This window comes from Pan troglodytes, chromosome 10 (genome assembly GCF_028858775.2).
Source record: "Pan troglodytes isolate AG18354 chromosome 10, NHGRI_mPanTro3-v2.0_pri, whole genome shotgun sequence".
In the NCBI taxonomy this organism is placed as follows: Eukaryota; Metazoa; Chordata; class Mammalia; order Primates; family Hominidae; genus Pan; species Pan troglodytes.
The window spans coordinates 22960012-22987547 of NC_072408.2; the positions used below are offsets into that span (position 1 = coordinate 22960012).

The window sequence follows — 27536 nt, forward strand, 5'->3', positions numbered from 1 at the left end:
TCTTTTCCCCAAATGGCTACTTGTCCCAGAACCCTTGCCCTACTCATTTATAACTGTTGTATATCAAGTTTCCTGTATAGATTTTTGTGTTTCTGAATTATTCTTTCCCCTTAGTCTATTTGTCTTGCCTTATGTTAATAAAATGCTGTTTTAATTGCTATACCATATAAGTCTTGCTATCTTGTTGTTTTTTTCCTGTACCCTATCAGCACTGACCAATCACAGAATCAGAATAAACTTGAGAAGCAGTATACTTGGGGAAATAAATTTCTCAAAATGATAAGAAGTTGGCACTGGCTCTGGAATGCTGTTTGGAATAATTTACAGTGGTACCTGTTAGTGATATGTGCAACTATCTGAAAATGTTTTTAATCACAGCCAACTGCTATGATTTTAGTTTATAAAGATAACTGCCTTTGGACTTTGAATACTGCATCTATTAAATAGAAGAGTTTTCATCTGAAGTTGTATAGAATACCATTAAAACACTGGAGCTATAAGAAACACACAGAACCTTTTTAAAGCTTCTTATACATAATATAACACTATGTGTCCATGAGAAAATCATTTTAAAGGCAAGATAACTAAATTCTGGAATAGTAAGACATGTTAATCATAATATGAAATCTGTCATGCATAGCAGACATTTATATATATTCTGTCTTTAAGTTTTACTGCCAAAAAGTTTTGAATATAAGGAAACATACTGATAGAAAAAAATAAGAACATGAAAAACGTCTTACTACAGTAGGAATTAGCACTAACTAAATAGGAACATTTCTAACCCTCAGCTTTTGTAATGCCTGTTGGGATATTTCATCTGAATAGAACACCACAAATTAAAACACGACATTTCTCAGATGATTTGCGCCCCCTATCAGCTTCCCCTCTTCAGCTTCTTTATTTCTGTCATGTGTACCCTTGTCTTTACAGTTTCTCAATTATAAAAGCTTGGTGTTATCTTTTATTTATTTTACCTCTGTATACTCTATCTACGGTAGGCAGAATAATGGCTTCCTCCCTTTCCCCCAAAGATGTCCATGTCCTAATTTCTGAAACCTATGAGTATGCTATGTTATATCCAAGGGGGTATTATGGTTGCTAATAAACTGACCTTAAGGTTAAAAATGTATCCTAGATTGTACGGGAGGGTCCAATGTAATCACCAGGATCCTTTAAGCATGAAGGATGGAGATGGAAGAGTCAGGGTCAGGGTGATGCAGCCTCAGAAAGACTCAGCAGGAAATATCTGGCTCTGAAGATGATAAGAGATTCAGGAGTCAAGGAATGCGGGCAACCTCTAGAACCTGGAAAAGGCAAGAAAACAGATCTCCTACAGCCCCCAGCAGGAAGGCAGCCCTATTGAAACCTTGATTTTAGCCCAGTGGAACCAATTTCAGGCCTCTGACCTTTCAGGATGGTAAGATAATAAACTTATGCTGCTCTAACCCATCTAGTTTGTGGTAATTTGGGAGAGCAGCAATAGGAAACGAATACACAATTCAATTACTAATCATATCTTCATTGATTCTTTTTTTGTTTGTTTGTTTGTTTTTTTGAGACAGGGTCTTGCTCTATCACCCAGGCTGGAGTGCAGTGGTGCCGTCTTGGCTCACTGTAGCCTTGACCTCCTGGATTCAAGCAATCCTCCCACCTCAGCCTCCCGAGTAGCTGGGACCACAGGCACAGGCCACCACACCCAGCTAAATTTTTTGGATTTTTTAGTAGAGACAGGGTTTCTCCATGTTGCCCGGGCTGGTCTTGAACTCCTGAGCTCAAGCCACCTACCCATTTCAGCCTCCCAAAGTGCTGGGATTACAGGCGTAAGCCATCATGCCTGGCTGATTGATTCTTATGTTCTACTTCCTCTCAAATGGCTTTACAATCTGGATAAAATGGCAGGCCCCACTTCTGCCTTCATTTGTTAGCTCCTGGATGTTGCCATAGATTCCTAACAATGATATAGGGCAGTGGTTTCCAACCTTTTTGGCACCAGGGATGGGTTTCATTGAAGACAATTTTTTTTACAGACCCAGGGGGTGGGGGATAGTTTTGCAATGATTTAAGCACATTACATTTATTGTGTGCTTTATTTATATTATTAACACATTGCAATATATAATGACATAATTATACAACTCACCATAAGGCACAATCAGTTGGAGCCCTGGACTTGTTTTCCTGCAACTAGACAGTCCCATTTGGGGGTGATGGGAGACAGTGACATATCATCAGGCATTCGATTCTCATAAGAAGCGCGCATCCTAGATCCTAGATCCCTCCCATGCAGAATTCACAATAGAATTCGCACTCCTACGGGAACCTAATGCTAGGGCTCATCTGACAGGAGGTGGAGCTCAGGTGGTAATGGGAGGTATGGGGAGCAGCTGTAAAAACAAATGAAGCTTCACTCACTCACTCACTGCTCACCTCCTGCTGTGTGGCCCAGTTCCTACCAGACCACAGACCGGTACCAATCTGTGGCCTGGGGCTTGGGGACCCCCGATATAGGGGATCTTGTCCTAAACTGTGAGTCAGGTCTAGTCTATTTCTGCTATTAATTAGCTTATGACCTTAGGCAACCTCTCTGCTAAATTTCCTTGCTCTCCACCCCAATACATACACACACACACACGTGTGCACACACACACAAACACACATACACACCAGACACCAGAAATTGAGTAAGTTGACTAAGATGATTATTACATTTCTTTCTAGTTCTTGTTAGTACCATTTTGCAGTCTGTTTCTTGCTTCCTCACATCTTCTATACATCAATCCAGAATTATTCTTAAAACCTGTTTGGTATAAATTAAATTCTTATGTAGAAGCATGCATTGACTTTTCACTGCTTAGGGATTAAATAAGGCCCTATTAGAGACCTTTAACCACCTGCCCACTGCCCCATCTCTCTGCCACAGTTTTTCTTTTCCAGAGTTCACTACTCACTGCAGCAAAACAGGTCTCATTCATTCCTGAGACATGAGCTGTTCAGGCTCTTCCTCCTTCCTGAAATACCCATCGCATTTATATCTAGTTATCAGAGTCCTGCTCTTTCTGTAAAAGGCCCAGCAACTACCACTCCCCTGGGACTGTTCCTCCCCTACAATTGTTGCCTACACTGTGTTTCCCAAACCAAATTATCATGAGAACTTATAAATGATCTAAGTTTTCCAACTCAACACTGAAGATTGAGGATGGTAGAGAGACGATAGAAGAGGGATAAAAGAAAAGAGAAACTAGTTCAAAAGAGTAAGGCTTTGCCTTTCAAGTCTCCGGAAGGAGTGGGGGAACAAATGTGTTTGGAACTGATCTAATATGACTTGCATTGTTATTTATTTGCCAGTATGTCTTGTCTCCCAAGGTATAACCCCTTAGTGACAGAGTCATTTCTAATATTTCTTTTTATCCTTGTCATTTTTTTAAAAAAGATGTCTTACCAACAAAAACTACTTACTTGTTTGCTCAGTGTTGTAATACAAAAATGATACACATTAATACACCAAATCCAGTTTTAGCTTCCACAATTCATGAGGATAAAAAATACATAATGAGCTCATCAACCAAGTATTTGTTAAATTCCTGCTTGTGTATAGTACATGTTAGCAAAATAATCCCCAGTACTGGACGGTGTGGACTCTCAATCCCCCTCATTCCTTGGCCTCCAAATCCCACGTTTTCAGCATGACTTTTTGGTAGGTGCCAAATATAACTCATAGTTCTCTAACCCCTCTTGAATTTCTCTGGTTTCTAGGAGGGAGTTCTCCTACCAGTGGTCCAAAGCCTACTTCATTGCAAGCTGCGTAGTCACAGCCTTATTGCCAGGGCAGTCAGCTTCATCCAGTGGAGCAATGTGGAGGCCTCGAATGAATACAAGATGTGGCTCATTGTCCAAAAACAAGGGCAATTTCTTAAGAAACTGGGCATCTTTATGAGAAATTTTTAGATTTCCTCAATTTAGTTAACCCATAATAGTACTTAGTCAGATTCTTTGCTTGAAACTTTCTGTCCAAACCATCTATTCAGCCAATATTTGCAGGTCTGACTAGAGCATTATCTTCATGGGGGCTCTCTCCAACTTTGCCATTTTATTCTAAAACCAGAAGGACTTCTGTATGATCGATTTACACTGCTATACTCCATGATGCTAAAAGCTGAGTGGTCATGACGAAGGTGAGCTCTTGGCTCAAGTCTGGGGTGATGAGTTTAATCCAATGTGAACCTGAGTACTTGGTCTGAAATCCCAGACACTGTGTCAGCACATATCCGTCCTTGAGAATCTAACACAGTACTATTTAAAAATTGTTTCATATAGCTAAGTATTTCACTTTTTCCTATTTGTTCTCTTTCTAGTCAGCTCTCTTCCAGGTTTTTTGTTTCTTTTGTTTCCCACACTTAAGTTCATTTCTACACACATATTGTACCAACTGTCAGTAGCATACAAATGCCTCCTTCTTTGGTTTGTCAGTGACATAAATTTTCTCTAACATAACCTGACAAGGGCGTTGTAGTAGAAATGTCATTTATTTCTCTCATTTAGTCATAGATTTTAAGTCTCTTTCAAAGACTCTGTATCTTTCTCATATAAATTCCTTTGCCTATACAATATTTTTCTTTCCCACACAGAACATATATTTATATGTGACATAATGAAGCTGGCAAGGAAATGACTGTTTCAGCTTTTTAAAACCACAATAGTAGCTTGGAGCTAATATACAATGGGCTAGTTAGTTCCATCATACATATATACAGGTACATGTATTACACTACCATCTTTAAACCATGAATCATGTACATTCTCATTCATATACACAGCCATGCATATAAATTAACTGTTGCTGCACAGCCACAATCTCTCACATTTCCATTTTCTTCCAATCTTTCTCCATCTCTTCCACTTCTTAACTATGTTCATCATAACCAGGACTATGACATACTGGGTAAACTGGCTATCATGCCCAATATATCTGGAAAAACATTTAGACACACTGCTTTGCAGAATGAACACAGCTGGAATCCAGAGAACAGTGCAAATTTTTTAAAAAATTTCTATATTATATCATCTTACTTGAGGCTATAGAATAAGCCTTACATGGTCACCTTCAAGTCTTCTCTCTTCTAAGAATCCTCAATTCTTTTATTTTCTATCTTTCAGCAGTTGGTGCTAAAAATGGTGGGTTGCCACCACCCCATAACATGCTAGCTCTCTCTTGGGAGAGCACAGGTGAATTGAGGGCTCTTTACAATCCTTCATGGACATAGGCTGGGGCAGCTCAGAATCTTCAGAGTCAAGCAACTGTAAGACAAACGAACCTTTTTCTTTCTAATATTGGTCACCACTCATAGCAAAATTTCAATGCACGATCATGCTTTAAAGAACTAGACCTGATGATAGCAAGAAATTCTTTTCCCTTACGCCTTAACTATTGCATTCACCCTCCTTTCCACTCCCTGCCCCACCCTCCTGGGACTATTGACTGGTGTAATAATCCCAGAAGATTGTCTCCCTCATAGAAAGACTAACGCATACTTAACTTCATAGAAAGACAAGTAAAGTGATGTCCTTGGAATTTCTGCTTGAATTTGGTGCCCTGGACCCTCTTATTGAGAGATGAGATTCCAGGGTGAGAGTAACAGGCCAACTAGCCAAGAAAGAAAGCTATTTGTTTTTCTTTTGAACTATGAAAAGTCCCTGTTTGTGAGTGTATTTTAGAAAGAAGAAAGGAAGGACATCTCTGGAACTTTGTCCTGTTTTCTGCAACAAAATGTGAATGAATAGTTCAAAGAGTGAAAACTTTTAGTAATGGTTGATGATGTTTCTCAGGGATAAGCTGGATCCCCAATGTTTTGAAGATGCTTTGAGTCCAAAAATTGATAATCAGAAAACTACTTTGTGTTTGTTTAATGTATCCCTGTTCTGATTTCAATTAAACTCCACATTTTGTTTTACAACAATAGATGAAGAAGACAGTCCTCTTCTGCCACACACATGTAACATCTAGCTGGACACAGCAGACACAGATGCCCAGAGTCTTGAAGCCTAGCTCAGGGTGACCCAGATTGTATCATGGCCTGCAAAACTGTGACTGGCCTGAGTCTTCAGGTCTACATGGGGCACTTGCTTTATGCAATTGCTTTGGTCAAGAGTAACTGACTATCCAGAAAGGATGGTCAGGATTTAAGGAAATTGCCTGGGAATGTCTTGAGAAAGTCAGTCCAGCCTTTGTGACGGCAATATAGCTCCTGGGATGTAGGCAAAATCTGACTAATGCATGAGACTTAACAAGGAAGACGTAAATAACAATGGAAGATGGAGAAACATGAGTATAAAACTAAAATTGGGGAAAAGACCAATGCAAGCTTCGAGGTCACGCTGACATAGTTGAGAAGGAGTAAAACAGCCCAGGATGAAATCCTCTAAACAGCAAGAATCCTTCTAATTTCAAAATGTAAGCTCTTTAAGTGCAAGAAACTATGGCTTTTGTTAGGAAAGGCAACGTGCTAACAGGCCCTAAGAGTCCCTGTCCAGTCTTGCTGGATATACCAAGAATGCAAGGCTCTCACTGGTCTTCATCTGGGCCTTTCTTCAGGATTATGTTTGTAGCAAGCAACAGCCTTGGAGGGATAAGGTAGTATCTTCTCCTAGACAAAGAACAGACTTGTTACCCTGCACTCAAAGTTCTCTAAGCACAGTGTTCCTCTCTCTAATGAGTGTGTAGGCATCTGTACAGGCCCCCCTGTGTCATCCCCATGAAATTTGGGGGTCGTGGAAAATTGATACAAGAAAATGTGAAGATCATGCTGCCTGTTACATCATAAGTAATAGAGTCCTTTATCTCCGATTCAAGAGTCTAATACCTTTTCCCAGTGTCCATGATACAGTAACAGGCTAGCCTATTAACTTGAAAGTAGAGTAAAATCCCAGACTGTCTATAGTTCCTGACAGCTATATCCCCAGCACCCAGAAAAGTAAAATCACATAGCATCCTATTTATTGGTGGTTAAAAGTTTGTGCTAGGTGTTCACTTTTCAAATTTAATTAAATCAAATTAACGGGATTTCCATCAAGAAATGTTTCTAATAATTTCTGAATATTTGTCAAATCATATATTAAACAGTTACCAAAAAATAATTGGGAAAGAGCATCAGCATTTTAGTTGCATTACACATAATGTTTTTAATTCATTTGTTTAATTCTAAAGATGTCCATTTTATGAAGATAATAAATACCAATAATAAGGAAATTTTTAAAAATCTTTCATTATTAATTTTTCAGTGTACCCAGACCAGAATCCAGATTGAGATAAGCAACTCAATTTTCCCCTTCGGTCTAAGGAAGACATTGATTCAAAGTCCTCTGAGTTCCATTAAGATTTCAGGGGTAATCCTCTCACTTGTGTCTATAATTGATTTATTAATAAAATAACCTCTGATTAGTTATACCTTTCAACAGAATGTTTTTCCACTTACACAATAAAAAATTAAACAGTTTAGACTTGAACTAATATTTGAACTAATAATTGTGTACCCATCTGTGTGCTATGCACTTTCACATAAACAGTGATACAAAATCTCTTGGCAACACATGGCCAGTGTTAAGTCTCTGTAACTGGCTCATTGTATTTTTTTCGATATGTTGCAATCCTTTTTGCATGTGGGTTCCACACCTTTCTAAACACTTAGTAATTTACAGGAACAGCAACCTTTTTTTTTCCTGGTGAGAGGTTATGGAATTTGTTTTTACCGAAATGCAGAACTTCCTTTTCATTTCAAGTAATGTGACACTGTAAGCTGCTAGCATGGCCACAAGTAACACTGAAACAAAATTTCAGGCAAAATGGATCATCAATGTTTAATTCAAATCTTTAAGAACGGCAACTGCCTTGAAAGGATCTTCCTGAATAATCTCTTCTAGGTGTCTAAAACTATATTGTAGATGAAAAGTACTTTTTATTTTTTTGAGATGGAATCTCACTCTGTTGCCAGGCTGGAGTGCAGTGGCGCGATCTCAGCTCACTGCAGCCTCTGCCTCCCGAGTTCAAGCGATTCTCCTGCCTCAGACTCCCGAGTAGCTGGGACTACAGGCACCCACCACCACGCCAAGCTAATTTTTCTATTTTTAGTAGAGATGGGTTTTCACTGTGTTGGCCAGGATGGTGTCAATCTCCTGACCTGGTGATCCGCCCACCTTGACCTCCCAAAGTGCTGGGATTACAGGCATGAGCCACCATGCCCGACCCAAAAAGTACTTTTTTACAAAGAGAGAATAAAGTAAGACCCTGTAGATAACCTCCTCACATTGTTTTACTACCACTCTCTCAAAACAATTTATTCACAGAGAATTCTGGAGTTTTGGGATTTGGACATATTGCAGGGTTCCCCAAATCCCAGGCCACGGACCACTACCTGTCAGTAGTCTGTTAGTAACTGGGCCACACAGCAGGAGGTGAGCAGCAGGTGAAAGGGCATTACCACCTGAGATCTGCCTCCTGTCAAATCAGCAATGGCATTAGATACTTATAGGGGCGCAAGCTCTATTGTGAACTGTGAGGGACCTAGGTTGTGCACTCCTTATGGGAATCTAACTAATGCTTGATGATCTGAGGTGGAACAGTTTCATCCCAAAACCATCCCCCCAACTCCATCCATGGAAAAACTGTCTTCCATGAAACCGCTATCTGGTGCCAAAAAGGTTGGGGATCACTGCTTTACTGGCCATTAAAATCTCATCTTTATAAATGAATGTCAAAGAAATCATTAACATTATTCAGATCATTACAATGGGCTAAAAATATAGTTCCATTGGAAGAAAAAGAAACATGGAGTTGTAAGTTTTCCTAGTAGGTGTTTCACATAATAACAATGCAAGTCTTCCTAAAATGTACATCTATTTCCTACGTCATCACATAGCCAGGATGACAAATATTATGCAGATTTGCCTCACTGAAGCTCTGAAACAGAATTTTTAAAGGTGAACAGTGATCCTATGACAGACAAATAAAGTTGTCTTTCTTTTGTCTTCATTTTTTTAAGTATTGTATATCATTGCTAGTCATACCCAGTTTCTTGAGTATTCTTTCTTTTTTTTTTTTTTTTTTTTGAGACGGAGTCTCACCGTCACCTAGGCTGGAGTGCAGTGGTGCAATACCGGCTCACTGCAACCTCCGCCTCCTGGGTTCAAGTGATTCTCCTGCCTCAGCCTCCTGAGTAGCTGTGACTACAGGTGCCTGCCACCACACCCAGCTAATTTTTTTTTTGTATTTTTTAGTAGAGACAGGGTTTCGCCATATTGGCCAGGCTGGTCGCAAACTCCTGACCTTGTGATCCACCCGCCTCGGCCTCCCAAAGTGCTGGGATTACAGCCATGAACCACTGTGCCCGGCCTTGAGGATTCTTTCTACACTGTCACCACAATTGGAAGACTGAAGATCCTCGATGGTACAGACTATTGCTTACTCTTCAAGTATATTTGTATAATTATGCCTAGCTCGGTGCTTGGAACATTGTAATTATTAATAAATGTTGGTTGAATAAATAAATTTATATACCCCTATATTCAACCCTCAATGTATTACCTTTTTATCTCTATGGACACTTTTTTGGATTCCTCCTATATGTGAATTTCATCCAAATATGTATGTCATCCTTCTATTCCCTCTCCTTCTTGGGCCTTTCAGCTCCAACTGATTGCTGGATATTTCTCTCTGGATGCTCTGTGTATTAATCCGTTCTCACATTGCTGTGAAGAAATAACTGAGACTGGGTAATTTATAAAGAAAATAGGTTTAATTGGCTCATGGTTGTGCAGAATGTGTAGGAAGCATGATGCTGGCATCTGCTCAGCTTCTGGGGAGGCCTCAGGAAACTTACAATCATGACAGAAGAGGGAGCAGGCACATCACATGGCCAGGGCAGGAGCCAGGTTAAAGGAGGTGCCACACACTTTTAAATGACCAGATTTTGCAAGAACTCGCTCACTATTGAGAGGAAAGTAGCAAGGGGATGGTACTAAATCATTTATGAAAATTCAGTCCCCATGATCCAATCACCTCCAACCAGGCCCCACCTCCATAAGATCTGTGGGGGGACACATATCCAAACTTTATCACTGTGCAAGTCCATAATTTCAAAGTGTAAATGCACTGCACTAGGCAACGCAGGTGATGTGAACAAGGGTGAATCACAGGCTTTGGCCTCCAGAAGTTTACAAACTAGTAAGAGAAATGAGCACTTTCAAAGCCCAACATAAGCATTATGAAAGAAGTACAAACTGAGGACTGCAATGTCTGGGACTCTCTCACAGGCACTAACTCTTTTAGCAGGAAAGTTTCATCTAGAGCTGGACATGCACTTCAACATTCAAAATTCTCCAGCATGCTTTGCTCCTTGTTTATACCCGGATCATCCTTGGGTTCTTCCCGACTGGTCTCAGTGCCCTAATTATATCCAAAATTGTGGTCACAATTCTTGGATCCTGACCTGCTTTCCCATTTGCTCCACAGTTGTGGCTTTCACATACTGGAAGAGGTCCATGAATCTTTCCAACTTCTTAGACTCCTACTCACTGCTCGGAGACTTTGGCATCCTGGCTGTCTTTTATGCTCCCATACTGCCTCAAGTTGCTTCTAAGTCTGTGCATGTTAAAAGGAAATAAAAAATCATATTTCAGGAAATACTTTAAGAAACAGTTAGCATTTGATTTAAATATGCTGCCAGCAGTCATGCAAGTAACATTGGAAGAAAACAAAATTAAAACAGAGGAACTAATATGAGCAAAGACAGCAGAGAAAACCTCAGGACATATGCCCCTAAAGGTGGATAGAGTAGTCTGGTGTGCTTGGGCTTTTTTGGCTCCCTCAAGCTTTACCCACATCATCCTCACATTCAAGGACTAAACCTGTTATTACGGAAAAGGAATAATATTGTGCCAGAAAAAGGAATGGAAATGGGAGAAGAAAATAAATGCACAGTAAAATAAAGCAGGAAAGAGCTTGAGAGGGTGACAGAATTGCACAAAGGCAATGTGGGCATGTTGGTGATGATCTATACCATGACTCCCCGTTCATCAGCCTGAGGCTAGGGGTTATGAGAAACAGAGGAGCAGGACAGTAGATGCTCTACAGAGTTTCCAGATGAGTACCCACCAGATGAAAGCTATTCTCCTAGCCACTCTGAGTTCTTTTCTCCTCCCAGGCATATCACATATGGACTGAAGCAATGCTGTTCCTTACGACAAATGCCTCATCTCCTCACTGCCATGGCACTGCCCTGAAGCTGTTGCTGCTGCCAACTTTGCCTCTTCTCCCAATCTCTCTTCCTACTGAGGCTGCTGCTGTCACCCCAACTACATACACGATGTGCTCTGAGACGTGTGATGTATGGTCTTTTGCTACAGACTGGGTGTGTGTTATGGAGATGAGCAGAGAGGGCAAAAGAACATTAAAGAATTGAAGAAGCAAAAATGAAATGGTTCTTGGATAAGGCAGAATTTGCCCTGAGCTTTGAAAAATGGTGGTGGTAGGAGTAGACAGATTTTGAAACACAGAGAAAGTAAAGGAGAATTTCCTGCGACTGAATAAAACTGTCAACTATGGAGTTAACAAAGAGTGTCTGGGAGTCAGTAGAACCCATTTAGCAGGTGATGAGAATTCACGTAAGGGACTGATGACATCATGTTTTGTCTTGGAGCTAATTTTTTTTTTTTTAGTTTTATGGCAGAAAGAGAGAATTAACATAAACAATAGCCTTTTAATGAAGCTGGGATGCTTTCTCTTTTCTTCCCTGTTAAAGGGAGTTGAGAATTGTCTTCAACATGAATTGAGAAATTTCTTCTTCACACAGAGAAAGACAGTTTTAGCTAGAGTAGGCAGAGTGAAGACATGTATCACAGTTGTTCAAGATCCTCCAGGCAGAGCTAATGCATTTGCTTTGGGAGCCAGCAGGGTGTTCTTTAGTAGGGACAGAACCAGTCCATAAAGAGCCTTTATGTGAATGAGAAAAAAGATACTCCTTTATTCAAACAGATACAGGCTCAAGCAGGCATATAGATTGGCAAGACAAGTGTGAGCTGAATTTAAACCTACTTGCCACTAGTCATGTGCCCTTGAGTAATGTGTAAACTTCACAAAAAAAATCAGGAAGCCCTCGGGTTTAAGACATCTAGCCATACTTAAAGTGAATATGAGAGGCCCCATCCCACTCTCCCAGCTGACATGAGAACAGATAGAGGTTTCAAATGGGATATTTTCTGGTGCAATGAGATATAAGCCTAGATTTCCTATCCCTATGTCTATTTTTCCTCTGTTACTTTGAGATTACATTACTTGTAGCCTTGAGTGTTTAAAAGAGAAGATCAAACCCATTTATTTAATGTCACAATCAATATTGAGCCCAGGGCATCTACAGAATAGATTCTCTGTAGGCAGTGTTCACTACGGCTTTGAGGAGTTCAGGGAGAATTTATGAGCACAATTCTTTTTTCAGTTAGAAAGAAAGCGCATTCAAGATGTACTAAAATAGTTGAATAGAACTGTAGTGCCTTACTGTATGTACATAAGATGAGCTTGGATTTACTAGCCAAAGAATTTATAGCTGAGAGAAGTAGATTTCAGCTTATGGGAATTTCTATCTTTCAACTCAGTCCAATAGTTCATTGTAGAAAACTGGTTTGTAAGAGAGTCTGAGAAATGATAAGGTCATAAATGATTGAATTATGACATTCAATTACTAGCGTTCTCAACTGATAATATTGCCTTGTATGATGTAATGCAATTTGTAAACAGCCAGTTAAGATACATTGTCCCATTACATATAGTGAAATATAATTTTGAAGATATGTTATTACAGTAGAATGTAGTTATGTATAAACCATGCTTTCTACTCGTAGACTTATTGTGGGACTCAAAAGAAAGTGTAGACCAAAAAGTACTTTTTCAGCATACATAATTGCAAGATAAGATGAAGCATTTTATACTTTTTGATATGTTGTAATTAGATGGGAAATCAATATCCTCTTTTGTTGTCTCTAATACTCATTTGCAGTTACATGTAACGCTAGCTGCAATTTTTTGAGATAAAATCATTTTTTAAATTCTTGGTAGGATTTTTTTTTTTAAACAAACTAGAAAACTGGATCCTATGTTAACACCTTGCACTGTGACATTGATCACACTTCAGATGTTGGCATTTTGTTTTCCTTGTTTCATGTGGATATTTTAATCCCCATTATCCTAAAATCTACTGGACAAAATGAGAGCAGTGGTAACCTCATAATGATTAAGTCAAGTAAATGCCTTACAACTCTCTCCCTAACACAAATCATTCATTTGCCCTCCTCACTGTCTTGTGAAAGGTTGGGATAGTCCTAAAAACAAATTTGTGTTAAAAATATTTCCCATCTTTGAATGTTTCTTTTTTTCTTTTTTTTCTGACAGAGTCTGTCACCCACGCTGGAGTGCAGTGGTGTGATCTTGGCTCACGGAAACCTCTGCCTCCTGGGCTCAAGTGATCCTCCCACCTCAGTAGTTGGGACTACAGGTGTGCGCTATCATGCCTGGCTAATTTTTGTATTTTTTGTAAAGACAGGATTTTGCCGTATTTCCCAGGCTGGTCTCAAACTCCTGGACTCAAGTGATCCTCCTGCCTCAACCTCCCAAAGTGCTGGGATTATAGGCATGTGCACCACACGCAGCCTCTTTCATTTTTTCCTACATCTCTGAATCCTACCTAATCCAAACTTATCTGAAGCCTCTCTAGCAAGCTTTCCCCAACCTGTCCTCCCTCTTTGGAGTTCCCAGTTCCCATGTCACTTATATCCTTATAGTCATTTAATTTTGATGCAATCCTATGCCATCTTAGATTATGTGTTAATATGTATGAGCCTTGTTTCCCTAGCAACACTGTAAGCCCCAGCATAGGAAATGAGGCTTATCTCCTTTTTGTTTCTGTATAGAGCTTGGTGTAGAGCTGAGCACAAAATTGGTGCTACTCAATTCAGTAAATTTAAGTCAGCTTCCCTCCAACCTACAGGTTGTGTAAGTTCCCAAGATGTTGCTCTTCTCTCACCACTACAAACTATATATAGATATCAATATACACACGTACATATATACATATATGTATTATAATACATTAATATAATATATACACATAACACATACACACATATATATGTATATGTGTATAACAATATATACACATACATGTATACACATATATGTATATATTACATTAATATATAACATATAACCATATATAATATTATATAAAATACATAGTACCCAATATTCACAAGATTTCATTACCCCTTAACTCTACTTCAGTTAAAGAATAAGACACATATAATTAAAATACATTAAAGGAAATTTATATTAAATTACACTTCCTTCAAGAGAATTATTGATAGTCTGGAATTTAAAAATGTTTGAGAAAGTACAATCAGTATCATAACACGTGAACATGGAATAAATATGGACTACTTCACCAAATCCATGAAAAGAAGTAAGGAAGAGCTCCTAAAGTTGAAAAGGCTGGAGAGGATTACACTAAAATCCTCACATCAAGAAAAAGACACAACATGGATGAGCCAAAGGGACATTGTGCTGGATGAAATAAGCCACTCACAGAAGGCCAAATACTACATGATTCCACTTAGATGAGGTGTCTAAAGTAATCAAACTCATAGAAACAGAGAATAGAATGGTGGCTGCCAGGGGCTGTGGGGAGACGGAAATGGGGAGTTGTTGCTCAGTGGGTATAAAGTTTCAGTTGTGGAAGATGAATGCGTTCTAGAGATCTCCTGTACAACAAAGTGCCTGATGTTGATGACATGGTGTTGTGCACTTAAAAATTTGTTAAGGGGTCGATCCCATGTTAAATGTTTTAACACACACACACACACACACACACACACACACAGATGCAAAGAAACTTTTGGAGGTCATTGGTATGGTTTTTTACTTTTATTGTGGTGATGGTATCAAGAGTATATGTGTATGTGCAAATTCATCAAATAGAGTACATTAATCATGTGCAAGGTTTTTAACCTATCAATTATTTCTTAATAAAGCTGTTATATATAAAAAAGAAAAATACATAAATACACAGGTTTAAGAATAGATTTAGATAAATTCATGAATGACAGATGCAATACAGATCATCAACAGGGAAATAAATAATAAAAATAACGTCGAATGCTTTGTGAGAACTTACTGTATATCAGGCTCCATTTCAAATGATGTCTCCTTAATCCTCATGTTGACCCTTCAGTGGGGTACTATTATCTTCATTTTATAGAAGAGGAAACTGAGGCACAGAGAATTAATATTGCATTGTCAATAATCCATAACAGAGTTGGAATTCAACCTCAAGCAGTATGATATCAGATCTGGCATTTGAAGATGGGATACCCTTTCAACCATTTGGGTTGACATCTTGGTGGCAACTATTGCACACTCAGTATACCCAACACTGCCCCCCAGGCAAATGCCCTCTTCACTGAACTCTAAAAAAAAAACCTCCTGAAAATCACTTTGATATAAACTTCTTCCCCAGTTGTTCTAAGCATAGACTTTTTGTAGCAGACAAATCATAAGTTGACCCTTGGTGAGTCACACTCTGGTATGATATCTGTCCCTTGAATGTGGAATATTATAATTTGCTCCAAGCCAACAGAGTACCACAAAGGTGAGAGGATGTCACTGTTGTGATTAGGTTACATCATATAAGATCCAGTCTTAGTAGACTGGAGAAAGAGCCTCTCTTGCTGGCCTTCAAGAAGCAAACAACTAACTAGGCACAGTAGCATGTGCCTATAGTCCCATAATCCCAGCTACTCAGGAGGCCAAGGCAAGAGAATTGCCTAGCCCAGAAATTGGAAACCAGCCTAGAAAATGTATTGAGATGCTATCTCTTAAAAAAAAAATGGAGCAAACAACTATGTTGTGAACTGCCTATGGAGCGTGTTACATGGGAGAGAGTGAGCAGCGGGCAACCTCTAGGACTGAAAAGTGGCTTCTAGCCAACAGCCAAGAGATAGCCAAGTCCTCAGTCAAATAACACAAGAAAATGACCTGAATGAGCTTGGAAGCAAATTCTCCCCCAGTGAAGTCTCCATTTGAGAACACAGCCTCACCAACACTTTGACTGCAGACTTGTGAGACTGTGATAGGCAAAATTCTAATATAGTTCCCAAGATTCTCCACCCCAGCATACACACCTCTTCTCCCAGTTATTCCATCAAACACTAATTTAGGTGCTACCATGAAGGAACTTCGTAGATGCAATTAAATTCTCAAATGAGTTGAGCTTAAAATAGAGAGACTGTCCTATGCTGGCCTAATCTAATCAGGTGAGCCTTTGAAAGGGACTGGGACCTTCCTGGAGAGATTTGATGTGTGAGGAGTATTCAATACATAGGAGATTCTCCATCGCTCGCTTTAAGATTGAGGGGGTCTTGTGGCAAAGAATGCAGAAAGCCTTTGTGAGCTGAGAACTCCCCCTTGCTAACAGCCAGCAAAGAAACTCAGGCCTCATCTCTATAACCACAGGAAGTAGATTTTGCTTGGAAAAGGACTCTTAGGTCCATAAGATACCTTGATTTTGGCTATGTGAGACCCTGAACGAGAATCCAGTCACACTGTGCCCAGAATTTTGACCTATAGAATAGTGCACTAATAAGTGGATGGTGTTCTCTAAGTTGCTAAATTCATAATAATTTGCTTAATTTGTTACACAGCAATAGAAAACATATATACTTCTCATTTGTGATGTAAGTTGAGTCCATTTCAATTAAATCATGAAAATATTCAGTACAATGCCTGGAATATAGAAGATACTAAATATTTGTAGGACTTTTTTCCCACAGGACTTCTGAAATACAGAATTTCTTCTTCCGTCATTGTCAAAGTGATCTGATAACATTTGCAAGAAAAAGTGTGCACCATCCAGAACAAGTTAAACAAAAAATACTATGCAGTAATCTATTGAAATACAGCACTGTCAAACCATCCCTTGGACATCTGTGATAATCCAGGGATCAAAACAAAGAAAGTCACTAAACTTTATCTGCATGTCTTAGAATTGGAATAAAAAGAGTTCAAGTTTTTATCCTGGTTCTTAAAAGGCAGAAATGTAATATTTAATCTTTTAAATTAGTTGGCAATATTGCTATTTCTCCAACTTCCCAGTCTTTTACTCACTAAAGGCCAAGGATACTGAGATCATGGGAAAGGGTTCAACAAATTGTCTCATGACTGACTCATAGACTTGGCAGCTGTAAATCTGTTTGTCATGTATAGAAGATGACCTCTGTGTTGAGAATTCAAATGTTTAAATTCTGGCCTATGTATCATAGATAATTCGAGCACTGGTCGCAAGGTTTTGGGATACATTTCAATGTAAGCGTGTGCTGTCTGAAATTTAGAAATTCTCCTGTAGCTTAAAGCTTCTCACTTTCTGCTTTAAGAGAAGTTTTGAGCTGGGCACAGTGGCCTACAACTGTAATCCCAGCACTTTGGGAGGCCAAGGTGGGAGGACGTCTTGAGGCCAGGAGTTCAAGACTAGCCTGGGCAACAGAGCAAGACTCCACATCTACAAAAAAATTTTTTTTTAATTAGGTAAGTGTGGTGGTTCAGGCCTGTAGTCCCAGCTACTCAGGAGACTGAGGTGGGAGGACTGCTTGAGCCCAGGGATTTGAGGCTACAGTGAGCTAAGAAGATACTACTGCATTCCTTCCTGGGTGACAAAGTGAGACCCTGTCTGTTAAAAAACAAAACAAAAAACAAAGTTATGCATCAAACTGCTACTAGTTGAGATCTGTTTGTACAATGCCAGAGATGGTTTTATATCATTTGTAAAAATAAATAGTCCCACTCACAGACACCATTTTAGTTCCTTGGCTTTAAAATTTATAAGCGATCTTGACCATTTCAAGATCCCAAGTATTATGAATGAAACAGATGCATATAAACTTACTCTTTGATAGTGAAGAAAGATTCAGTGTACTACGGGCTGATTTCAGCAGGGTTACGACCGACTTTTGGGCATTACAGAGAAGTGCCTTGTAAAGGAAATGTTTCTTTTTCATTAGAAACGCATTTGCATAATGAAAAAAGGTACTTTTTCAAGTCTGTGATAGTAAAACGCAGGGTAGGATAGGATGTCTCAGAATTTTTACTCATGAAAAAACTTTACTTATGGCCCCACGGAGATAAACGTATCTCTTACAAGATAATTTTTTTAAGACAGTGAGCTGTTTAATGTTGGTTGTGAGCTTATCATAACTGAGATTTAAATTTTTTAGCAAGTATGTTTGCTTTTGAATGGAGGAACAGTTCAATATTCAGTCAAGCAAGAATGTGTTGTACTAAAAAAAAAAAAAAAAAAAACGTTTAGGCCTGGCACGGTGGCTCACTCCTGTAATCCCAGCACTTTGGAAGGCAGGCGGGTGGATCACCCGAGGTTAGGAGTTTGAGACCGGCCTGGCCAACATGGTGAAACCCCATCTCTACTAAAAATACAAAAAATTAGCCAGGCGCGGTGGCGGGTGCCTGTAGTCCCAGCTATTCGGGAGGCTGAGGTAGGAGAATCTCTTGAACCTGGGAGCCGGAGGTTGCAGTGAGCCAAGATCGCACCACTGCACTCCAGCCTGGGCGACAGAGCGAGACTCCATCTCAAAAAGCAAACAAACAAACAAATAATAATAAAAAAAAACCTACAGACCACAAAGCTGATCCAATGTGGTGTTGAAGTTATTCCTCAAACATTCCATATTTAAATTTATGACTGATAAACATAGCTAAATGCAACAAAGGCATTGCTGTAACATCATATACAAGCTAATGTATTTATTTATATCTTTATGGTCTTGTGTCAGGTACTAATATTCAACAAATACTTGCTTCATGCATAAATATGACATTAAAATTTGTTTGCCTTTGCTTTATACTTCTGGTTCTTAATGAAATATTTTTTTCCTGTATGTACTTTGGCTATCTGTACAATAATTCAGCCACATTTAGTTCGTATTGTGGCTTGGTATTTAAACTACTCACTGAAATACTGTAGTGGCATTTGCTTTACTGTATTATACAATCTCCAATTACTGGTGAATTTGCTGGGTAGCTTCCTGCTATATATCAGTGTTCAGTGACGACAAAACATTTCTTTTGAAATTTGTAATTTCCATTTTTCAGGGTTAAAGGTTAAAAGGTTTGCATATTCAGAACATATGCCTTCCTGCTACATTACAGTATTCAGTATTTACATGGGCCAAATACTACATTTTTCCTCACACTACCAATTTCAATACATGTTTGATAATATGCACTCTTCCACATTCTCATACACGAATTTCATTATAAACTGGAGGTATAACTTATATACCAGTAAATGTCAGCTAATAGGGTATTTCTGGTTAGGGGATTTGGTGAAAGATCTCAAAGTAACGTTTGAGCTGGACTGTGGTTGATGGTCTGGAAGTAACAGAGATAGAACTAACTGAGAAAATAAAAGCAGGTCTCTGAGGAAATCTCTCAAAGGTAGGAAAGTTCAGAGCATAATTGTGTTCCTGCTGTAACTCAGAAGACTAAAATCAGTGTGTGTAAAAGGAATTTTAGGAGGTAAAATTAAAAAGCTCGACTGGAGCCAGGTCATGGAGGCCCTTGAATGACAAGCTATGGATACAGAAGTGTATTTTGTAATAAATTGGGAGCCATCGAAGGTTTCTTTGATTTTTTGTAGAACAGAAATAATACAATCACACTGCCCTTCAAAAAGGATTAATCTGGCAACAGTACTTTAAGTGAATTAGAGAGGAGAGAGCTGGCAGGTGGGGACACCTGTAGAGAGGCCAATAGTGCAGACAATGTGCCATAAAGGTAGTGAGAGTCTAAACTAGAGCAGGTGCATTGAAAACCCATAGAAGGGGCAGAAGAAAAAGACGGGGTAGAGATTGAATCAAAAGAATCCACTAGTTATTTGGATCTGGGAAAAAAAAATGGAGAGAAGAGGTAAAAAATTCCCTTGGTATTTGAGATAATGGTGGTATGAGTTAGGACTGAACTACTATGCTCATTTTGGAATGCACAGAATTACTGAACTTGAGGGGTCAAAAGATCATTCAGATTGAGCTCTCCAGTAGGTGGTTGAACCAGCTTAGAAGCAGAAATCAGAAAGGAGGCCAAGTTTGGAGATGCTGACTTGGTGGTTGTGGAAGCCATGAGACTATGCCCAACACATCCGTAACACTGGGAAAGTACGTTAACTGAGGGCCCAGGGATTGAACTTCAAACCCACCTTACCATTTGACCTGAGAATGTGCACCCCACAGGCAGCTTCTTGCTGATGACTAGTTTTTGTGGAAATAGTAAGGCAGATCAGTTCCTAAGAAGACAAAGAATTCCTTTGTTAGCCAACTTCAGCTCCAGAACTCAACAATGGCTTTGCTGAACGTCCTGTTGACTACACTGCAGTGTAGACAGCTGCCATTCAATCTTCCACTATCCAATCTTTTCTTCTCTCCTTTGCCAGGATCAGACTTGCATCCTGGTCTAATTTGTCTCCCAGCCTTCTCTAGCTCCCTCCCTGTTTTTTATTAACACAGCCATTTCACTTTACACCAGCATTAAAATACTTGACCGTTTAATGCTGTCTTGACATCTGCTTATGAGAGCACCCAGATTAACATTAGTTATTTGAAGAGAAGTGATCTATATTCCATATGCCATTTTGTGCAATTAGAATTAATGTTCAACATAAAGTTTAAATCATTAAAGCAATTTAAAATTATTAAATTTAATCATAAAGTATAAAATTATGTAACATAGGTTATACCTTTAAGTGAAGATGTTCTGCACTTATTTTATTATTATTGTTTTTCAGATGCAGTCTTGCTCTGTTGCCCAGGCTGGAGTGCAGTGGCACAATCTCGGCTTATGCAACCTCCACCTCCCGGGTTCAAGTGATTTCCTTGCCTTAGCCTCCTGAGTAGCTGGGACTATAGGCGCACAACACCATGCCCGGCTAATTTTTGTATTTTTAGTAGAGACAGGGTTTCACTATGTTGGCCAGGCCGGTCTCGAACTCCTGACCTTGTGATCTGCCCACCTTGGCCTCCCAAAGTGCTGGGATTACAGGTGTGAGCCACCATGCCTGACCTGTACTTATATTTTAGAAGATTATTTTAGATGGAAAAGGTAAAAATAACTATAAGAAATTCTAGTGGGCAGTTATATTTAACCTGCAGTAAATATCCCAGAGTTATGAAACACAGAGTTGGAGTCACAGATAAGAGTGACATTTGAGGCAATGGAAAACCCTAGGTAACAAAATATATCTTTCATTTTCCACCTACTCAGAAAGATGTGGTCCCATTTATGTTGTTCTTCAGCACCCTTCAGCTAGTTCTTAAAACCTTTGTGCCACATAATTGCTTGTAATACTAAAAATATATTCTGATAATATATGAATTTCATAAATAAGATAAATATGTAAAACAACAACAAAACCTACAATTCAGCTGACTACCCACTGTAGCATAGTACAGTAAGTTTTGCAAACACTGAAGGTTTTTTGTTGGTAGGCAGCAAATAATCTAAGGTTTCTCTTACACCCTTGTTTCAAAAGAAAATTTATGCTCTCTAAAAATGTATGACTTCAAATCAATCAAAACAAAATGGCTTAATCAATACAATAATTAGGCTATCATCTGAATCATTCAAGCAATTATGGCTTTCAGGTATATTGATGTGAGTATTCTAAAAGCCAGTGTCAGATGAGAATTGACACTTTGGTTGCTGGAGCTATGATAGGGTATCTCAGATGTTAGAATTTAACTGGTAGGAAAATATTGTATGGATAAGCCTTTAACAACTTTTGTTTCTTCACATTCTCACATTCTTAGGAGTTGTTTATTTTCTCTTTGGCATCAGGCTTTGGTTTGGAAATCTAGTATGTTGTTAATTCTGCCTCCATTGGATGCCTTTAGACTCAGGAGACTAACAAACTATGTTAGCAGGAACATCTGTTGATCTCTTGAAAGTTAGCCAGTGATTTGGAGTTTCTTTGGCCAGACAAGTCATGGGATCAGAGCCCAGTTCTGAGCTAAACTTAAGGCCAACAAGATTAGTTCTGACATCTAGAAAAAAGAATTGAACACATGGGAAAATTTAAGACTTAGAAAAATTAATATTCTCTGATTTTTTTCACAGTTAAAGTGAATGGAAAAATAGGAGTAAGGCTAGATAGAAAGGTTGTAAAACTTATATATGCACAATTAAAATAAAGGGTTGAATTATTATGTGGAAAGTTTGGATCATATAAAGCTATGTTATATAAAAAAGAACAACTCTTTGGCCTGGTACTACTCAAGCTTGATGGTTCACTAGCTATAGAATTACAAAATTCTAGTAATATCAGATAAACATATTTGATGTTGAAATGCTAAAATTAACTGTTTCTAGAAAAATGCATTTCTCACTAACTCAGACTACTTTTGGATATCATTGATTATCTCTTTGTAATATTTCAGGTTTTAATTCTTTCAAGGCTTTCCTTACTCTTTGAGCTACTTGAAAAAAATCTACCATGTCTTCAAAGATCTTTCATCAGGTAATCTTCCACAGGCTTTTCAATTCTCTGCAAATCTTTATCCTTTGTGCTACTATATTGATCCTTGGTGGTAACTATAGTACCTATGGCTTCATTGCTATCTATCTACATGGATTTCTTGCACACATCGATCCTTCTGTTCCTATCCTGTTCTCTGCTATGCTGACTCCTACATCTTTAGCCCCACCTCCAACCATCTTACTTAGATAGTTCTTAATTGTCTTTGAGCTATAATATATTCCTAAGTCTAATTATATTCTCCTCCATATCACTGCTGTGCCATGATGCATAAAATGTATTTCTCAACTATACTTGTAGACTTTGAAATGGCAGGTATATATACTACTTTTTAAAATATCCCTCACATGTAAAATCAATTTGATTTTACCTTCATTCTACTAACATACAGTATTATCTATACAACATCCCAATTTTCAATTATCACTTCTTATAAAAATAAAATATGCTCAGCTCTGACAGATGCCTCATCCTTAAAATACTCTCTTCCTCATAACAAGAATCTCTGAGGGGAAAAAAAAGAAAAAAGAAATACTTTATTTCCTTGGATTCTTAGGTACCACAAACTCTGCTCATTCTGCTTACTTCACAGTTTCTTTTATACCAACTTTGCTGACTTCATCTTCTCTATACAACCCTCAAAAACCAGGGTTCCTGGGGAGATTTTTTTCTGGGCCTTTTCTCCATATATCTCTTTTACTTTAGGTGATTTCTATTGTCCTGTAGCTGTCAGGAGTGGTTTCAGGTGGAAGTTTTAGAATATAGCTAAAAATTATCTTTAACACTTTAACATTGTCAAAATACTGGGATTGCAATAATATTACCTGCATAGGAAATACTTAATTTCTTAATATTCCCTGGTTGGCACATTCAGGGATTTAAAGGAAAGTTATTTTCCAAAGTCATGTTCTGATGCAATTATCAGGTCACTGTATTAGTTATCTATTGCCTTATAATAAACTATGCCATAACGCAGGGACTTGAAACAACAACAGTCATTTACTTTACTCAAAAATCTGCAATCTGGGCTAAGCTGGGTAGCTCATCTTCATGTGGCCTCAACTGGGTTGGCTTGACTGGAAGCTGGAGGGTCCACTTTCAATACAGCTCACTCATGTCCTTGGCAAGTTGGTGCTGTCAGCTGTCAGCTCAACTGTGACAGTAATGAGGAGACTCAGTTCCTCTTCACATGGGTCTTTCTATGGACTTTTTGGGCTACTGCACATCATAGTCACTGTTTGCATAGTGAATGCCCCATGAAAACAAATGGATATGCATGCCACTTTTATGAACTTACCTTATTTGAAGCTGCCACAATGGCCCAGGTAGGGGACACAGACTTCACCTCTTGGGTAGTGGCAAGGTTATAGAGGAACATATAGATAGGAGATACCATTGCGATTGCCTTTTTAAAAAAACTCAAAGTGTGCTACAGTGACTAAAGACCAAGTCACTATCTGTAGGTTAATTCTGGATCGGTCACATAATCCAAGTAATCTGTATGTCTCTCCGATTCTTTTTTTTTTTTTTTTTTGAGATGGAGTCTCGCTCTGTCGCCTATGCTAGAGTGTAGTGGCGTGATCTCAGCTCACTGCAACCTCCGTCTCCTGGGTTCAAGCAATTCTCCTGACTCAGCCTCCCAAGTAGCTGGGACTACAGGTGCGTGCCACCACACCCAGCTATTTTTTTTGTATTTTTTTAGTAGAGATGGGGTTTCACTATGTTAGCCAGGGTGGTCTCGATCTCCTGACCTCATGATCCATCCAGCTCAGCCTCCCAAAGTGCTGGGATTACAAGCGTGAGCCACCGTGCCAGGCCTTGTCTCTCCAATTCTAATCAGTGCAACTTTTTGCCTATATCTGCCCAGATGTTTAAGGATAGTAGGAAATTTCTTTAATTTCCTATACCATAATATCAAATCTAATGTATGTATGTACATGTGTGTATACATGTATGGTATGTATATGTGTGGAGGAGTATATATATATTCCCAAAACAGTATCTAGGTTAACTGCCAAGTGAGAGTCAAATCTATACCCCTGTTTGTCAGTCAGCATATCATCTTTCCCCCCGCCCAAGTTTTGAAAAAGGAAGGAAGGAAACAAACAAAAAACTTCCCAACATAGCTTCAAAGAATAAATCTTACATAAGTGAGGTAGTCAAATAGATAATCTATTCAGTTTATGTTCTTTCTGCTGAAATGGCCAATTTTTAGAAGTGGTCATCAATTTCCAAGCATGCAAATTGTGTTCCTGAATTTATTTCTGTGAAAATGTAAATTTTAAAAGATTCAAAAGAATTACAGTCAGCACCTAAGGAAATTTAAATCAGTGACCCTTAAAATTAACACTTCATGTCTCACTTTTTAAGATTTGATATTGTTTTAATTTTAACTCAGCCTCCCTGCCTAAAATAGCAGAGTGTAACTTTTAGGATCATCTGTCATCTACTACAGATAGAAAATAACAAATCAACATGTCAACATTCTCATATTTCCAGGGTCATAAAAATACTGCTGTTTAATAAAAGACAAAAGAAAGCAAAGGGAATGTTATTTATTTCCAAATAAAAATTATACAAACTATAATATTGTTTTCCCAAAAAAGCATTTTCCTGAGTCCAAAACTCTCACATTAGCTTTCCAGGAAGAGCCCCAATTCTACCCAGTAGCACCCTGCCCAGGCTATGGATCCTTTGTGGACTCTATGGATATATGGACTTGCTGTAACTTACTTAGCTTGATGGTCTACAGAAAGAATTTAAAAAGTGATTCACTTTCCCTTTTTGTCTAAACATATGCATTTACTTTATGGTATCAATTTTAGATTAAATAAATAAAATACAATTCTCTTAAACAGTAAACCAAGTAATATACTTTATTCTAAAAACTTGCCGGGTGCAGTGGCTCACGTCTGTAATCCTAGTACTTTGGGAGGCCGAGGAGGGCAGGTCACCTGAGGTCAGGAGTTCAAGATCAGCCTGGCCAAGATGGTGAAACCACCTCTCTTCTAAAATTACAAAAATTAGCCAGGCGTGGTGGTGCAAGCCTGTAATCCCAGCTACCGGGTAGGCTGAGGCAGGAGAATCGCTGGAACCCAGGAGGTGGAGGCTGCAGTGAGCTGAGATTGTGCCACTGCACTCCAGCCTGGACGAAAGGTTGAGACTTCATCTCAAACAAACAAATAAACAAACAAGCAAAAAACTTATGCATTCTCAAGTTTGGTGCACTATAAGATTTCCCTCATAGTTTCAAATGTTTGTTATGTGCACATATTTTGGGGATGATGCTATGAATAAGACTAAACAGGCCAGGCACGGTGGCTCACGACTGTAATCCTAGCAATTTGGGAGGCTGAGGCAGGGGGATCACTTGAGGTCAGGAGTTTGAGACCAGCCTGGCCAACATGGTGAAACCCCTCTCTACTAAAAATACAAACTTGGCCAGGCGTGGTAGCTGGTCCCTGTGATCCCAGCTACTTGGGAGCTGAGGAATGAGAATCGTTTGAACTCGGGAGGAGGAGGTTGCAGTGAGCTGAGATCATGTCACTGCACTACAGCCTGGGTGACACAGCCAGACTCTTGTCTCAAAAAAGAAAGAGTAAACAATGATGAGAGCTGTCTAGTTGATATATAACACAGAAAGAATGAGTTGAAAAGAGAAAAACACAGCTAATAAGCAGATTATCTTAAGGTCTGCAGTATCTCTGTAAGAAGGAATTCCATACTTAGATGAACTGGGCTCAAATCCCAGGTCATCTATGTGCCTTTTAGGGTTGGCCAAATTAAGTGAGAGAATTCCTTTAAATCCCATTAGCACAGTAGCTGATGATAGAGAGGGCTCAATAGTCATTATTCTTATTGCCAAGCCCATCTCCCAAATCTCTTCACATACTTTAAAGAGAACTATCTTTCTCTTTCCGTCCTACTTCCAATACTTTGTTTATACCTCTCCTATAGCACTTCTGTGAATTTTGGTTACTAATACATATGTGAGTCTTCCTCACTGGAGATTGTTTTCAGATGGCAGGGACCATGTCTTCTTCGCTCTGTATTTTTCTCACAGTACTCTCTTCCCAATACCTAACACCAGGTTTACACACACTAGACTTTAAATAAATGCTTATTAAGTTAAAATGACAGATTCCTTCTCATCTTTCAAGGCTCATGTCAAATGTCACCTCTCTGCTAATTCAGTCTAAAGAAGCCTCTCCACTCTCCCCTCTCCCCTCCCACAAAAGGAACTCTATCACATCATCTTGTTTTATGTTTTTCACAGTCGTTACTGCTTTTGGAAATTATAGAATTAACATATGTACTTGTTTATTGTTTGTTCCTTCTGACAGACTGTGAGTGTCATGTTGGATGAGCCATTGCTCACCATGGAATCTTTAGCCTCAGGATAGTAAGTATCAATTTAAATACCCAGGAAGTATTTCTTAAATGAATCATATCTCCTAGGACCCAGGTATGACAATGGCAGTAGAAGAGATGTGTTCCAGGGCCCTTTGTTTAAAGAACTCGTAAAGTTGGTGATGACTTTTGAAGCTCTAGAAGGTGATTGATATTCAGGAACAACTGTGAATGAGGTGTTAGTCTTGCCTCCTTTCCTTTACCTTTGCTGTCCCCAGCTACCCGTGCCCACAGAGAGCATGCCTGCCAACTTAAACCCAAATCAATTTCCAAACCAATCATGGCATGAGGAAGGAAAGCCTTAAGCAGCTGCTGGAGCTGTGACTGACACCGAGTTAGTGAGGCCTCATCATATCTGGATGGTTAGACAAGGTTTGCCTACAGGGAGGGTCTGTCAAATCATATTCCCTAGGCAACAGTCCTCTCTTACTCTACATAGTGAAAGACTCTGACTCACTAGAAGACGGCAAGGACATTGCACCATTTGAATGATGCAAA

General features: G+C 39.0%; 1 long non-coding RNA gene across 2 annotated transcripts in view; it reads right to left on the reverse strand.

Moving 5' to 3' along the window:
- Positions 1-1114: 1114 nt before the first annotated feature.
- LOC107967469 (uncharacterized) overlaps positions 1115-27536 on the reverse strand; it is a 56534-nt gene continuing 30112 nt past the window's right edge. Inside the window, exons 3-7 of one of the 2 annotated variants that reach the window (XR_001707890.3) lie at positions 20303-20384; positions 15213-15305; positions 10482-10633; positions 9578-9741; positions 1115-1255 (exon numbers count right to left, since the gene is read on the reverse strand). This is a non-coding gene — a long non-coding RNA (uncharacterized LOC107967469). Of the gene's footprint in view, positions 1256-9577; positions 9742-9766; positions 10634-15212; positions 15306-20302; positions 20385-27536 lie in introns of those variants that run through there. The other variant, XR_010147986.1, reaches the window with a different exon arrangement.